Source organism: Odontomachus brunneus, unplaced genomic scaffold (assembly GCF_010583005.1).
Source record: "Odontomachus brunneus isolate Ranch 3 - 2012 unplaced genomic scaffold, Obru_v1 Obru_scaffold_180, whole genome shotgun sequence".
Classification (NCBI taxonomy): domain Eukaryota; kingdom Metazoa; phylum Arthropoda; class Insecta; order Hymenoptera; family Formicidae; genus Odontomachus; species Odontomachus brunneus.
This window is the reverse complement of record NW_022639630.1, coordinates 402619-416239: the sequence shown is the minus strand read 5'-3', so window position 1 is coordinate 416239 and position 13621 is coordinate 402619. Positions and strand designations below refer to the sequence as shown.

At 40.2% G+C, this 13621-nt stretch overlaps 1 protein-coding gene across 21 annotated transcripts in view; it reads right to left on the bottom strand.

Annotated features, from left to right (window-relative positions):
* Window positions 1-13621, bottom strand: part of LOC116851603 (bromodomain adjacent to zinc finger domain protein 2B-like) — a 401190-nt gene that overhangs the window by 183538 nt on the left and 204031 nt on the right. Inside the window, exon 1 of one of the 21 annotated variants that reach the window (XM_032831184.1) lies at window positions 3999-4419. The exons of the other annotated variants lie outside the window; for them this stretch is intronic. The gene's annotated coding sequence lies outside the window, so the exon portion shown is untranslated. Of the gene's footprint in view, window positions 1-3998; window positions 4420-13621 lie in introns of those variants that run through there. 21 annotated transcript variants of the gene reach the window in all.

The following is a 13621-nucleotide window of genomic DNA, read 5'->3' as shown; positions in this document are numbered from 1 at the left end:
CCCATATCCCTTTTCACGGGCTTTGAAATACAAATCTCGCAATTTCTGATTCGTGAAGCGAGAGCTTGTAAAGCCGACGCTGGACGTATATTTATAACACAAATGTGAAACTCTCTCGCGCGAGCAAGAGAGAAGAGAGGAGAAAAAGAGAGAGAGAGAGAGAGAGAGAGAGAGAGAGAGAGAGAGAGAGAAAGAGTACTAATTATTAACGGAGAAGTAAATCCGCCCCGAAGAGAGAGAAAAAGAAGGGAGAGGAGGAGAAAGAGAGCACGAATATTAACGGAGGATAAATTATTAAATCCACTCCAGAGGGGGAGAGAGGAAGAAGAAAGGGAGAAAACACGAATTATTAACGGAGGATTAATTATTAAATTCGCTCCGAAGAGAGAAAGGGGGAGGAGGAGAGAGAGAAAGAGAGAATCGATGATTCGTGTGGGTGGAAATATCGTTGTCAGAGGTGGACTGGAAATGTTCTTGAAGCCGTTTCACTTAATATGATACATTTATCGTGATGTATGCGTTCGCCGATGAACAGACTGCGTCGACGGCGGGATCAAATCGAACGCGATTTTTCCTCCCGATCGCCGAAGAAAATAAAATCGAACGGTACTTATCGAACGGCCGCGGTTAATTAAATTGATAGCGGCAAGCTCGGGTTAGGCAAAGCGTGCAACAGGTTGCGTTAAAACGCTCTAATGTTCTTCAGTCCGCAAACGAGCGCGAGCACGCGCGCGCGGGATGTATTTAGGAGAATGATTAATGTCCGCGATTGACATAAGTTAGAACAGTGGACACACCAAATCGTTTGCGGACGGTAATACGTTGTGGATTTATTGACGGCACGTCCTGGGTAATGATTGACGCGAAATTAAAAATGATAACCCCGCGCGAACGATGACAATACGCTGCCCGCATAGTAGTTTCTCAAGATTTTCCCAGATACAGTATAGCTTCCGGTTAGAATGCCCAAACTTGTCCAAAAATTGTTTATCTTGTTACGATATTTCCCGTCCTCCCCTCTCAAGAGGGAGAATCCCATTTTTATCCCAGACTCGCATTGTTTTTCACAATCGGTACAAGATTTTCTAAAATCTAATTATAATTTATTCAGATTCCACAAAAAAAATAGATTCTGATTGCGAAATCCATAAAAATTCAGATTAAAAATGTAATACTTCAAAAATGCAATTCTTAAGGCCAGTTCAATTTCTTGATAAATTAACTGTTAGTCATCATATGTCTATCTTTCTTTTTCCTTCAACTTAGACAGACATATGACTTAACTATCAGTTAACTTACTAAGAAGTTGAAATCTTAGTGGGAAACCCAGATTTCATTTTTCTATCCAACGTTTTTCCAAAGTTTCTTTTTCAATTTTTTGTTTTATATTTATGTCGAACAAAGTATCTGAAACGCTTTGAGTATTTACATACATTTTACCAGTGTGAATACTTGAAAAGTATAAATATTTAACTGTTCTGCTCAACTTCTTTTTTAAGTAAATTATAAACGTCTCTAGTAAAACAATATATATTTCTTATTTTTATTTCGAACATAAAACTTCCACCACATTCAAGTGTATTATATGCAATTAACAATCGGTAAGTTATAAAGGTGACCATACAACAACCTATATTTTAAAAAGGTCAAACCTCTTGATGTCTTTATAAATCATAATTATAGAAGTTCTAATTATTACTTTGTTATTCTCTGTGTCTCCTTACTTCCTTTTATTCTTTCTATACATTATAATTCTTTCCGCCTCTTATTTCTTTATTTTTTAACTTCCTGCATCTTATCTTCGTGCAACTTCTCTTTATGTCTCTTTACTATCCTTTTTCTTTTTTTACCTTTGATTTCTCTTTTATGTTCTATAAGTCTTTATCCTTTCTTCTTTTCTTTAATCATTTTTTCTACTTGTGCTTTTTGTTTTTATTTTTTTCTTTATAGATTCCTTTCTTCTATCTTTTCTTGCTTCATACTCACACATATATATTTTTTTTGTTATAAAAAAATATTTAAAACTTATAAGTATAAAATTATTGTTACATTAATTATTGTTATAAAGTTACTAACCTTTTATTCTGTAGATTGTTCTAACATGATATTTTCTCGAGATATTCATTATTATAAATTTGAAATCATAATTTGTACAATATGTGATAAAGATATCCTTCGTCTTGCGGAAACAAATTAATAAACTCGTCTCGAGATGCATAAAAACAACTCAATTGTCAAAACACATAACCCCCCTCCGCAAATCATTTGACCACGGATTAAAGTTATCAATTCAACATCTAAGCGATGAAGCAAGCTGCGACGGGGCAACCAATCAGCATCGCGAGTAGAAAGGGATGAAATAGAAACCCAAAACAATTTTGGGAAAACGTTGGACACAACAAATGGAATCTATTTGGATTTTCTATTTAGAATTGCAACTTTGATTTGGGAAATCGAAATAGATTCCAATTAAATCGCAGAAAATTTTCTACAGTTACTATAACAGAATAGGATTCCTACTTAGTATCGCAATACGATACATTTACCTGGAGCAAGTTTTGGTGATCTGAATGGAATTTATACTATACTTGAGAATGTATAAGAAATTTTTATACGGGAATCGAGTGTCCAGCCGATCCAAAATCGGTCGTCCAACGCGCGTGCGAAAACTGCGCCGTGTCGCGAACGTAAAACAAACATACTAGCGACACGCCATATGCGACGTTATGTCGCGTTTTACAACGTAATTAACACGTACGCGCGCGGATTCGGTTGTTGCAATACGCAATGTGTAATTCTTGTCGGCTATTTTTGACAAAGTATTTCGCAATATACGCTATTAACGTCGCAATTTCCCACTCTGAGCGGATATTACCGAGTGTTTGGTAACAGTAACTATCAAAAACTCCCGGAAATTAGAAAGAAAGAGAAAGAAAGAGACAAAAAATAGACGACACACAACTGCACAAATTCGCTTTCTCTGTCTCTCTCTTTCTCTCTTTCCGTCACCGGGACTCGCGAACTTTTCTCGTAAACAGAATTGGGCTACACGAGATGTATCTTACTAGATGTGTGCGTTGAAATCATCAGCGATACATACGTCCGTCACGAGAAGTCGCGATTCACAAATCACTGTCACACGTCACCATCTACGCGTTAAGATTCCTAATTACTCATCGCGACCATTTTATGACGTCAGAAGCGAAGAAATGCATGCCAAATTCCCACAAAGTAGATTGAAATAAAAAGACACATTCAATATTTGCAAATCGATTAAACGTATCTCTTCTTCTAATACAGAGGGAAGATAATGAGGAAATGTAAGTTAAAAAGAAAGGTAGTGCTATGACGTTAATTGTACGTCTATTGTTTGTTAGAATAAAAGGGAAATGTTTGGAGTATCTCGGAAGTGTGCTTAAATGGATTACAAGTGTCATTTTTTAGATATCTTTTTATTCCGATGTATTTTGTAGGAACTTTGGACATTCCTCACTTCAACAATGAAGAGTTCCGCAATGAATAGCCAGAACTCTTAACCTTTCTTGACTCGTCCCTCAGAACGACGAGACGCATCATCGATGCTTTTCCAAAATCTTAAACGTTTTTGTACGCGAGCACTTGAATCAGAAACTAAAGTTTAAACAACAAACTTTTAATACATTCCATTTTTATTATAGCACTTGGTGTATTAATAGTATTAATATTTGTCACCTGAAATTTGTTTTATATAAGACACTTAAATCTTTATTCAGAGTTAGATCCAAGTTTTTCAGTTGAATTATTGATACATGTGATATTTACGTCCATAATCGCGATTCAATTGGAAAATTCTCGCCAAACTCTGAAATATATCTCGTATGAGGTAAGGTTTCAAGCGACAATTACGAATGCAGGCCTTAGAAGATCACGTGAGTCATAGAAAGTTAATCAACAATCGCACCGACTATAACGCAACCCTGAAATCTCCAAACACTCTTAACTCTCATCAACGCACTTACCAAGCTGCACTCTTCCGCTCGCCGCCGTTCTCAATAACTTTCAACCCGGAAACCACTAACGCGGCGTCGCGTCGACGAAGGGTTCGCTCTTCACGGTTTGGCGGACGAATTCGCGACTGACGAGAGCCACCCCATATAAAGTCGTCGGGGCCTGCCGGTCTCGGCGGTTAGCGTGCGCGTACCGGTTGGCAGAGCCGATGAAGAGCGGCCCCGACGCGCTCGTATAAAGACTCCTGCGACTGAAAACGAACCGCCACGACAGCGCTGCACTGCGCTGCGCTGCGCTACGCGGCGCGACGCGCGGTTAATCGTGTGCGCCGTGTATCCGTTTACGCTTCGTGCGTGTCGCGCCGGGTCTCTCGCTCTGCTTTTTTATTCCGCCGCGCGGTTCTCCCTTCCTCTCCTCTCTCTATCTATCTTGTTCTCTCTCCATCTGCCTTTCCGCGCGTCTCCTTCCTACCTTGTGTCCTTCCCCGCTCGTCCTCCCAGCCTCACCGTTAGCGCCCGCCTTTCGTCTCTTTGCACGATACCGCCGATGCACACATGTATACGTTCCGGAGCGATCGTGGGTCCTGTGGGCTCTACGTCGGCGATCACATTCGCCGCGGACACTCGCGAGCGGCGAAAGATGACGGACCTTGACGTGTCGGATTTCACGAGCGAGAAAGGCAGAGAGCTGCTGCTAGTCCGCGCTTCGACTCACTCCGAGCGCGAGATGGTTACCGCCGACACGGGGCGGCCCCGACAGAGGGAAATTCACTTCGCACGGAACAAACGAAAGGCACGTGAGTCGGGCCCGGGTGCAGTGAACCCGACGCGCCGGGTCTCCGCCGTTAACGCCGTTTCAATTCGCTCGCTCGTTCGCTCTCTCTCTCTCGGTCTCTCTCTCTCTCTTTCTCTCTCTCTTTCTCTCTCTCCCTCTCTCATCGAATTGCCAATACCGCCGGCACTGGAAATCCCAAAACACGCTGGCCGATCGAATCTTCCACGTGGTAAAGTACCACCAACATCACCACCCACCACCACCAGCACTTCTCACTGGCACACGGTTACGCACGTGAACGAGGAAAACACGATCGAACTCCCGAACTCGCGTCCCGCGGGATACGCACATAAGCCGCGCGCGCGCTACTGCGTGTCACAGAGCGCAGGTACGCACGCACCTATGCACACACACACACACACACACACGCGCGCGCACGCACGTGTACGCGGAGAGCAGCGACGCGATATCTCCCGGAGAGCCAAGCCCAGCGCGCTCAAGGTGCGTCACGCTCGGAAATATGCGTGCTGCCTGCCTGCTTGGCCTGACTGCTTGGTCTGCCTGCCTGCCTGCCTGCCTGCCTGCCTGCCTGCCTTCCTTCCGCCTCGCCCTACGAGCGTCGACGGTTGGTTGGCGCGCACTGTACGCGACGATGGCCGTGCACGCGCGTGCAGTTGCGCCGCACGCCATCGGGCGGACTCCCGGCACGGACTCGAAATTAAGGGACAACCACGTCGCAGGGCTAAGAAGAAGGGCGCGCAGGAGAGGAGGGACGCGGGCGGCGGGCGTTACAGAGGGGACAACAACGACGAGGACGACGACGTTAGGGCGCCCCGATGTGCCGTGGAGCCGGACCTGCGGATTATTTCGTGAGCGAGAGTTCGATCGTGCGTTCCCCCTCGTCGTCGTCGACCTCCCCCTGCTACCCGCCCCTTTGGCGTCCTTCCCCTCCGTGCTCGCGCCCGGACTTTACGATGTACGTACGCGGGGTGTAACCGCTAAATCTCCGAGCCAACGATGCCGTAAAAAGGGGTATTAAGTCTACGCGTCGTCGTGCTTTCTTGACTTGCGTTCTCTTTTCTTCTTCTTTTTTCTTTTTTTCTGTTAGTTTCGTGTTGGTTCCCGCTGTTTCGTCCGATCGCGCTATTAATAGACGTAACGGACCCGTGGGACTTCTTTTTGCACGATCGAGGTATTTAGCGACGGCCGCATGTAGATGTCTAGACAGTTGTATACACAATAGCAATAGTTTGGCAACAACTTTACCAATTGATTTAGAAAGATTATATCCCTTAGGACTGATTCATATGACATTCATCACATAGAATGAAGAGATAGAAATATGAAAAGAATGATCAAAATTTGCTCAAAACAGTGTCATGTGAAATTTAATACGAAAATCTAAATGCAACTTTTAATAAATTTATAGCCGCGTCAGTATAACTAGAAATTTTACATTATTAACATTACACTATATTATGATGTAATTACATGACTAAGTCAATACAGTACATTTGCCATAAATGTAATCAAACAATTTTAATGTTTCCACATTATCAATTGTCTCACATGATAATCATGAGAGTCTATCTAGGTGGATGAAGGCGTTTGTTTTCGCGCGTAAACCACTAGCGAGTGACAATAATGGTACAGTCGGCAAACTAAAGGTTGCAACATTTTTCCTCGATGAATCTCGTGACGCATCCTGCACTTAATAGAATAATTTGCTTTTTGGTAATTCTCAAAAGATATATTTTTCCATTGGATACGAAATGTGTTGCAAAACTCATCGAGGTCAAGTGTTGATCTTTAATCAGTTGACTGTACGCACACATTGGTAAAGCCTGAGTGTTTTGAAGTTCTCGTAACTACAGAATGAAACTTAACCGAGACGAAGTTGATCTTCCGAAAATTTTATACGATCGATTGTCAGCCTTATTCGATCCTCATTCGACAGTTTATATTCGGGAACTGATGGTTAATATTGCTCACGAGAGAAAATAGAGATGCGCTTCGCAACGAGCTACGCAGCTAAAAGAACGTTCAGTGTTTCAATTATTTAGTAGATCGTATAAATAGGAGATATATAAGAAGAATCGTATAAACGGGAGATATGTATAAAAAAAAGAAACGTGACAAAATCCTGCAAAACCTAGAATATTATATCCATTATTTTCTCATATTCTGCGCAAGGAACAGCTAAAAAAATGTTTACGGGCTACCTGACACTAGCTTCAAATTATTACGAATGCAATGGGTTAAAGGGGTTGGAACGGCGGAGAAATTAGAAAGTGTACCGCCGCGTCGACGAGGACAAACCAAGCTGAAAATAAGAGACGAGGAAATACGGAATGCGTACCGTACTAAGGTTGTCCGGCGGCAGAACGTGTTCCGCGAACGAGGCACTAACGATAAAACGAGCTGCTTCTTCCGCCGTCGGCCCTTTCCCCGCGACGTCTCACGTCGAGGATGTCGATGATCTCGATGCAGATTCAACGCGGTGCGTGTGTGCACCCGACCGCGGCGTCGTGGAGAGAGGGAGAGAGAAAGAGAGAAATGCGCATAGGACCAGCAGAACGTGTACGTTACAACAAAGGACGAAACCTACGATTGGCTTCGACTAATTTTATCACTCAGAGATTATAGCCTCGTTTAGGAGCCTCGATCAGGATTGTGCTGTAGATTTAAAGATTAAGTCTACGTGAGTTTACTTAAAACGTTTAAAAAAAGTTAAAAAATGTTTAGAAAAAAAGATTAATTAGAAAAATTATTAACTTAAACAGAACTTTAATCAGAATTTCCGGCTTGTTCTTATAGCCAAAATTTTGTTAATTCAGCCTAAACTTCTTTTCCATGCATCTATGTGATGTATACACGGTCTTGTTTCATGTAAACAGTGTAAAGTCTATGTAGAAAATTGTAAATTATATTACAATATACAGAAAAGAGAGTAATTAAATCATGAAAAAGTTATACCGTATATGTTTTAAGTATTGACTGTAAATGTAATATTAATATAATGTAAATATAATGTTTAAAAAAATAATAAATAGCATGAAATTTTCATTGTATTGTGTGATAAATTGGTAGGTTTAACTCTGCAGAGGTAAAAATGTAACCAGCGAATTTTGTGGGTTCTTGTTTACGAAACGAGATTATATACATTTGTATCAGAATTTTAAAAAATAAATGAAAATATCAGTTCTTCTTAATTCATTTTTCAGCAAACCATACGTTCTTTAAACATATTATATTGTCATTGTCTGTATAGATGACATCTATATACCCAGAGATTACGTTCCTACATTAAAAATGTAGAATATGATTTACGAATAAACGCCTAAACCTGCTCCTGATTACCTAACTCCCTTTGAAGATCGTCGAAAAGTCAATACGGGATATTTGATTACTTGAAAAGATTACGTTATTCTCCTTTTCCTCTCCCCACGGAAGCCGTAATTGCGCGCGTTACGCATTATCAAAAGGTCGCGGCGGAATCGAAGAAATGTCTCGCGTTAATTTTACTTACTTGCTGAGCGGAGGTTATACGAAGAGCCGGAACGCGACGGGGACTCGAGCAGTGTCTCCAGAACTGCAGCCGACGCGCGTTGCAACCGGCGGAGAATACGAATTAGTCGCGAGGGGTCGAAAGGGAAGGGGCGGGGGTAGTCGAGGCGGAAGATCGATTCGGCTCCGTCGGGGCACGTTTATTTGACGCTTCGTCCCGCGGTCCCCACCGCGGATTTATTATCCGGGCTTGATGCGCGACATCCTTCGAGAAAGGTGCGCTCGCGTCGTCAGATTATCATCTGGCCGCGTTCGCTAACCTTTTTATCGTGTTACGATCAGTGCGCTAATTGAGCGCGATCGTCGGGCAAAACATGATCCTGTGAGCAGGTATTATGAAACTATTCGAAAAAGTTTCCAGCCGGAATAATTTCTACAACATAAATCAGTTCTGTAGCCTGTACAGCCAAAGAAACAAAAAACATGGCCAATAAGAGTTTAGTCGCGCTTATTAGAGCGAATATTTCAAATCACGATTTTCTCATTAGCCATGTCTTCTCTTACTCTGGTTAATTTCATTCCTCTTAAGACAACACAACAGAAATCTAAGCAATAATGGAACTATACCAACCGAAAACTGTGCCGAATAATCGAAAAGTATCAGGTTGAAAGGTAAAAGATTTATCTTTTTTCTTTTTTGTTAAATTCTCCGAAATCCGAGTCGAAATTTTTACTCTTCTTTCGACTTCAATATTCTACTTAACCACCTACTTTGCTATTCTAAAGCATACATCAATCTCTTTTAATTCTATTTAACCTACAACTTTGTGTGTTGAGCGTTTCTCTCGGCATTTTTTCTTTTCCAAAAATTGTGACTGTCAAAGTTTATTTTAGAGAAAAATGCTTTTTCTTAAGGATTTTTTAAATAATTTTGATTTTTGAAAAATTACTTTAAGAATTCCGCTATGATAACCTAAAAAATTTATTGCAGATTCAGAGTATACTTTTTTTCCGTTTATAATTTTTTTACAAGAAGTTCTCTCTCTCCCTCATTCAGACCCATCATGAAGAAAAAATATTTCACAAAAATGACTGCTGTCCCGCCATTATTGTTTCTCGTTTTTTAATTTACCGAACATTTTTATTAATATATGTGTATCTCTTATTACATTTTATAATAAAATATTAAAAAACACGCACACAAAATAGGATTTTAAATTTAACCTTTCCACGCGTGCAGCAAAGGTGTTTTAACCCCCTTAACGCCTACTTTAACACTTTGGAACTTATATCAACCTCTTTTGATCCTGTTTAGCCTACAGTTTTATCTAAGAAGTCTTCTTTGAAACCTACAAGTAGCATTTTGTATGTTTTCTACCATTTAGAAACGTTAAGTAGGAATTCTGTTTGCATGTGTACGAAGTCGAAATTTTAACCCAACTTTCGACTTCAATATTCCATTTAACGCTTACTTTCATCAACTTTTTTTTATTCTTTTAATTTACAATTTTGCTGAAAAATGCTCTTTAGAATTTACAAGCGGCATTTTCTGTACGTTCTTTATATACCATCTAGAAACGCTAAGTAAAACTTTAGTCTCCACATCAAATCAAATATACTGATCCTTCGGAATATGCAGATGTTAGAAAGTACAAGTCGAAATTTTTATTCCTCTTTCGACTTCAATATTCTATTTAATACTTATTTTGATACTCTGAAGCCTGTACCAACCTCTTTTGATTCTATTTAACTTACAAATTTATCGAGAGGTTCTCTTTAGAATTCACTAAATGGCATTTTACGCATTTTTCGTCATTTAGAAGCGCCAAATAGAACTTCAGTTTTCATATCTATTCGACATACACTGATCTTTCAGAATATACAGATGTTGAAAAGTTCAGCTCGAAAGTAGGGCTAAAATTTGGACTCGAGTTCGCGTGACGCGATTTCAAAATCAGAACAGAAAGCAAGACAAGCCCTGCTTCTGTAACGTCGTGCGGATCCTTCATCGCGTTACAAACCGTGGCGTCCTGGTGAACGCGTCGTGATACCGAGCAAGTCGCTTCGAGATCGTGTTTCTGGCACCATTAATTACAGAATCGGTTCGTCAGGGCGCGCGCGTTTTTTCCTTGCGTGTCGTTTCGCGATCCCGCCGTACCCGTCGTAGCCCCCTATAATTATGAGCTGACTAAATATTCATGAGTTTCTCGTTACAATGTACTTACGACGACGACGACGACGATGACGACGACGACGACGACGACGATGGCGAATAGGAATGCCGAACGGCGCGCGTGCGTATTTCCGCGTGATGCAAAGGCGCGTTTTGCGTTTAGCGTATCACGCTTTACCGCAACGAAACAATTTCCGGACTGACGATAGACACATACATACATAGAGTTGCTCTGGACGAACATTGTACTAACCGTATCGGTATCCCTCATTATTCTGCGCTACTATTCAATGAAATCGGAACATTATTAAACCATTGATACGCATTAATACCGTTATGCAGATGCGACACGATGTATACGATAATTAATTGGATTTTCGATCCCGCTGATTAAATAAATATCGATAAATCGCGAACACGACGCATTTCGCGAGCTATCGAAACACTCGAGTCTCGTACTTCCATCGCCGTTGCATACGATATTTTGTCGTGTTTTCAAAATTTTAATAATTGAGGAGGTTCTAGGGCTACTCTCTCATCAATCAATATTTTAATAATAAAATTATTTAAAATGACTAAAAACATTTTGCAACAATATTAGCAAAATAAAATTCATAAAAGTCATAATATGTAACCATTTTTTTTATTTTACAAGTTATAAAATATTTTAAAAGTGACAAATATTTTGTAACACAATTTTACTATATTTTTATTTTACTACGAGTTTTTTTTTAAATTAATATTTTATATACAAATACATCAAATTAAAAGAAATTTATTTTGTTGTATTATAAAGTCGCAACATAGAGAAATTTTCTATATATATGCTGCACAAATTTACACAAAATTTCTTTATCATTTTGCGAACAACTATATAAAACTTTAAGTTATTAAGTAAAGAAGATTCGCGAATAATTACACACGATATGGCAAATAAGTTGTGACGCCTGCCGTCATGTGTTCATAGATTAGAACCTGAACAAAATCTACCACAGATAACTGAACAAAAAAATCATCTACTCCATTTTGCAAGTAACAACATAGATTTTTAGTTATTAATTAAATAATATTGGTGCATTGTTGCGTGTGACCCGTCAATCTTCTTTAATTAATAATTCAAAAACCTATATGATTTGTAAGATGGTATAAGAACTTTCAGTTGAATCTAATCTACAAGCACATGACTGCGCAGGTGTCACTGTCATAGTGTCGTATTGCGCATAGTTATTTGCTAGCTTTGTTAATTACTAACTCAAAATTTTATGTGGTTATTTGCAAAATAGTAGTGGAATTTTGTGTTCAGTTTGACCTAATCTACATATACATACATCAGGTATGAGACACTTTGCACCCTGTATATGGTATAATTCAGCTAAAACACTAAGATCTATCTGGATAGACAGATAATGTTTTGGCATGTTTTGCTAGTTGGTTTGTAAATGTTGCTCTTATGAATGGTTAATATGGTATTCATATTTATCATATACAGTGAGAAAATAGAAATACGAAAAAAATTATCTCAAAAATTATTCAAAACAACATATTATATTAAATATAATATGAAAATATCTAAATATCTAAAATATCTAAAACTTTTAACAGATTGTTGCCGCATCAGTATAACAAAATTAACAGTACTGTACAGTGTAAATGTAATAATCAATCCAATACAGTATATTTGTTTCATCAATGTAATTAAATGAATTGTAAAGTTTCCATGATCGATTGTCTTACGTAATGATAATCGTGACAATCTATCTGGAGATAACACTGAATAAAAATCTGAGTGTCTCACACAGATGAGACAAAGAATACATTTTTGGTAAGTTACTGCTACTGTAGCGCCACGAATGCGTTTCGGCAAGACCTTCCGCTGCAATTTCTTCATTATTTTCATCTGATGAATCTTTATCTAACAATATTTCATTTATAACCCAATATTTTACATTATTCATATATTCATATCTAAATTGGCGAACGCGAACTGTTAGCAATTAAATACAAATTTGAGGTTATGTACAATATCACTGGCCAGCCAAATCAGTAGCGTTAATTGAATGTAGCGCTACATTTGCAGCGTTATACTCAATTTTACTAACTTTACCGCTATAATTGTAGCGAAAAACTGTAACGCTAGCAGTAGCAGTGTCTTACCAAAACACACTCAAGGTGACCAGTATTAAATACGAATCTAAGGTCCATTTTAATAATCGTTACTTGAAGTTGTCTCAAATAAGATACTCAGATCTTTATTCAAAGTCAGATTCAAGTTCTTCAGCTGAATTATAACAAGTGTGACATTTATATCTGTAGTTGCGATTCTGAAAAACTCTCATCTAACTCTAATTGAAATCTGAATGTCTCACTTGAGACACGAGTTTCAAGTAATAAACTATTAATACGGACTCAAGACACCAGACGAAAATATGTCGCCGGCACCGCGATGCAGAATGCTATCGTCATCGTCGCTGCTGCCGACGGCGGAAACAACAGGCGAGCGGGCGAACAATCGAGTTCGTTCGTTCGTTCGTTCGTTCGTTCGTTCGTTCGCTCGCTCGCTTGCTCTCAATCACCGTTCACGCTACAACGAGTCCATTCGCGCGCTCACGCTCGCCTAGCATAAATGCACCTTAAAAGGCCGGGACACCCGAGGCCGGTCACACGCGTGTACCCGCGTCGTCTCGTGGCAGGTGCGCGCGCTCCGGCGAGTAGGGGCAGGGGCAACGGATTAATTAATGGACAGGACAGCCGTAATTAAGCTTAATTAGCTCGGCCGTTAGTCACTGTGTTTATACAGTGGCGGAATATCGGCCGTCGCGGCCGCCGTCGCATCGGGAGTTGTCATTATCGACGAGCCGGCCGCGGCAACAAAAATTCATCCGATTCCGCTATAACGATGACGATGACGGTGAGGTAGGGAGAGGCAGATAAAATGGGAGGGGAAATATATGTGTGTGTGTGTGTATATATAAAGAGAGAAAAAGAGAGAGAAACGGGCAGGGCAAGGCGAGGTTTCGAAATTTGATTAAGCCGACGCGGGAGCGTATCGCGCGATCGCTCGCTGAAATCGCGCGTACGCCGCTCATATCTTTTCCCCGGCGATATGTACCGGAAGCGTCGTCCAACAAAGGGTCCTCTTTCTCCCTTTCCCTCCTTGCCCCCCCCCCTCTCTCTCTCTCT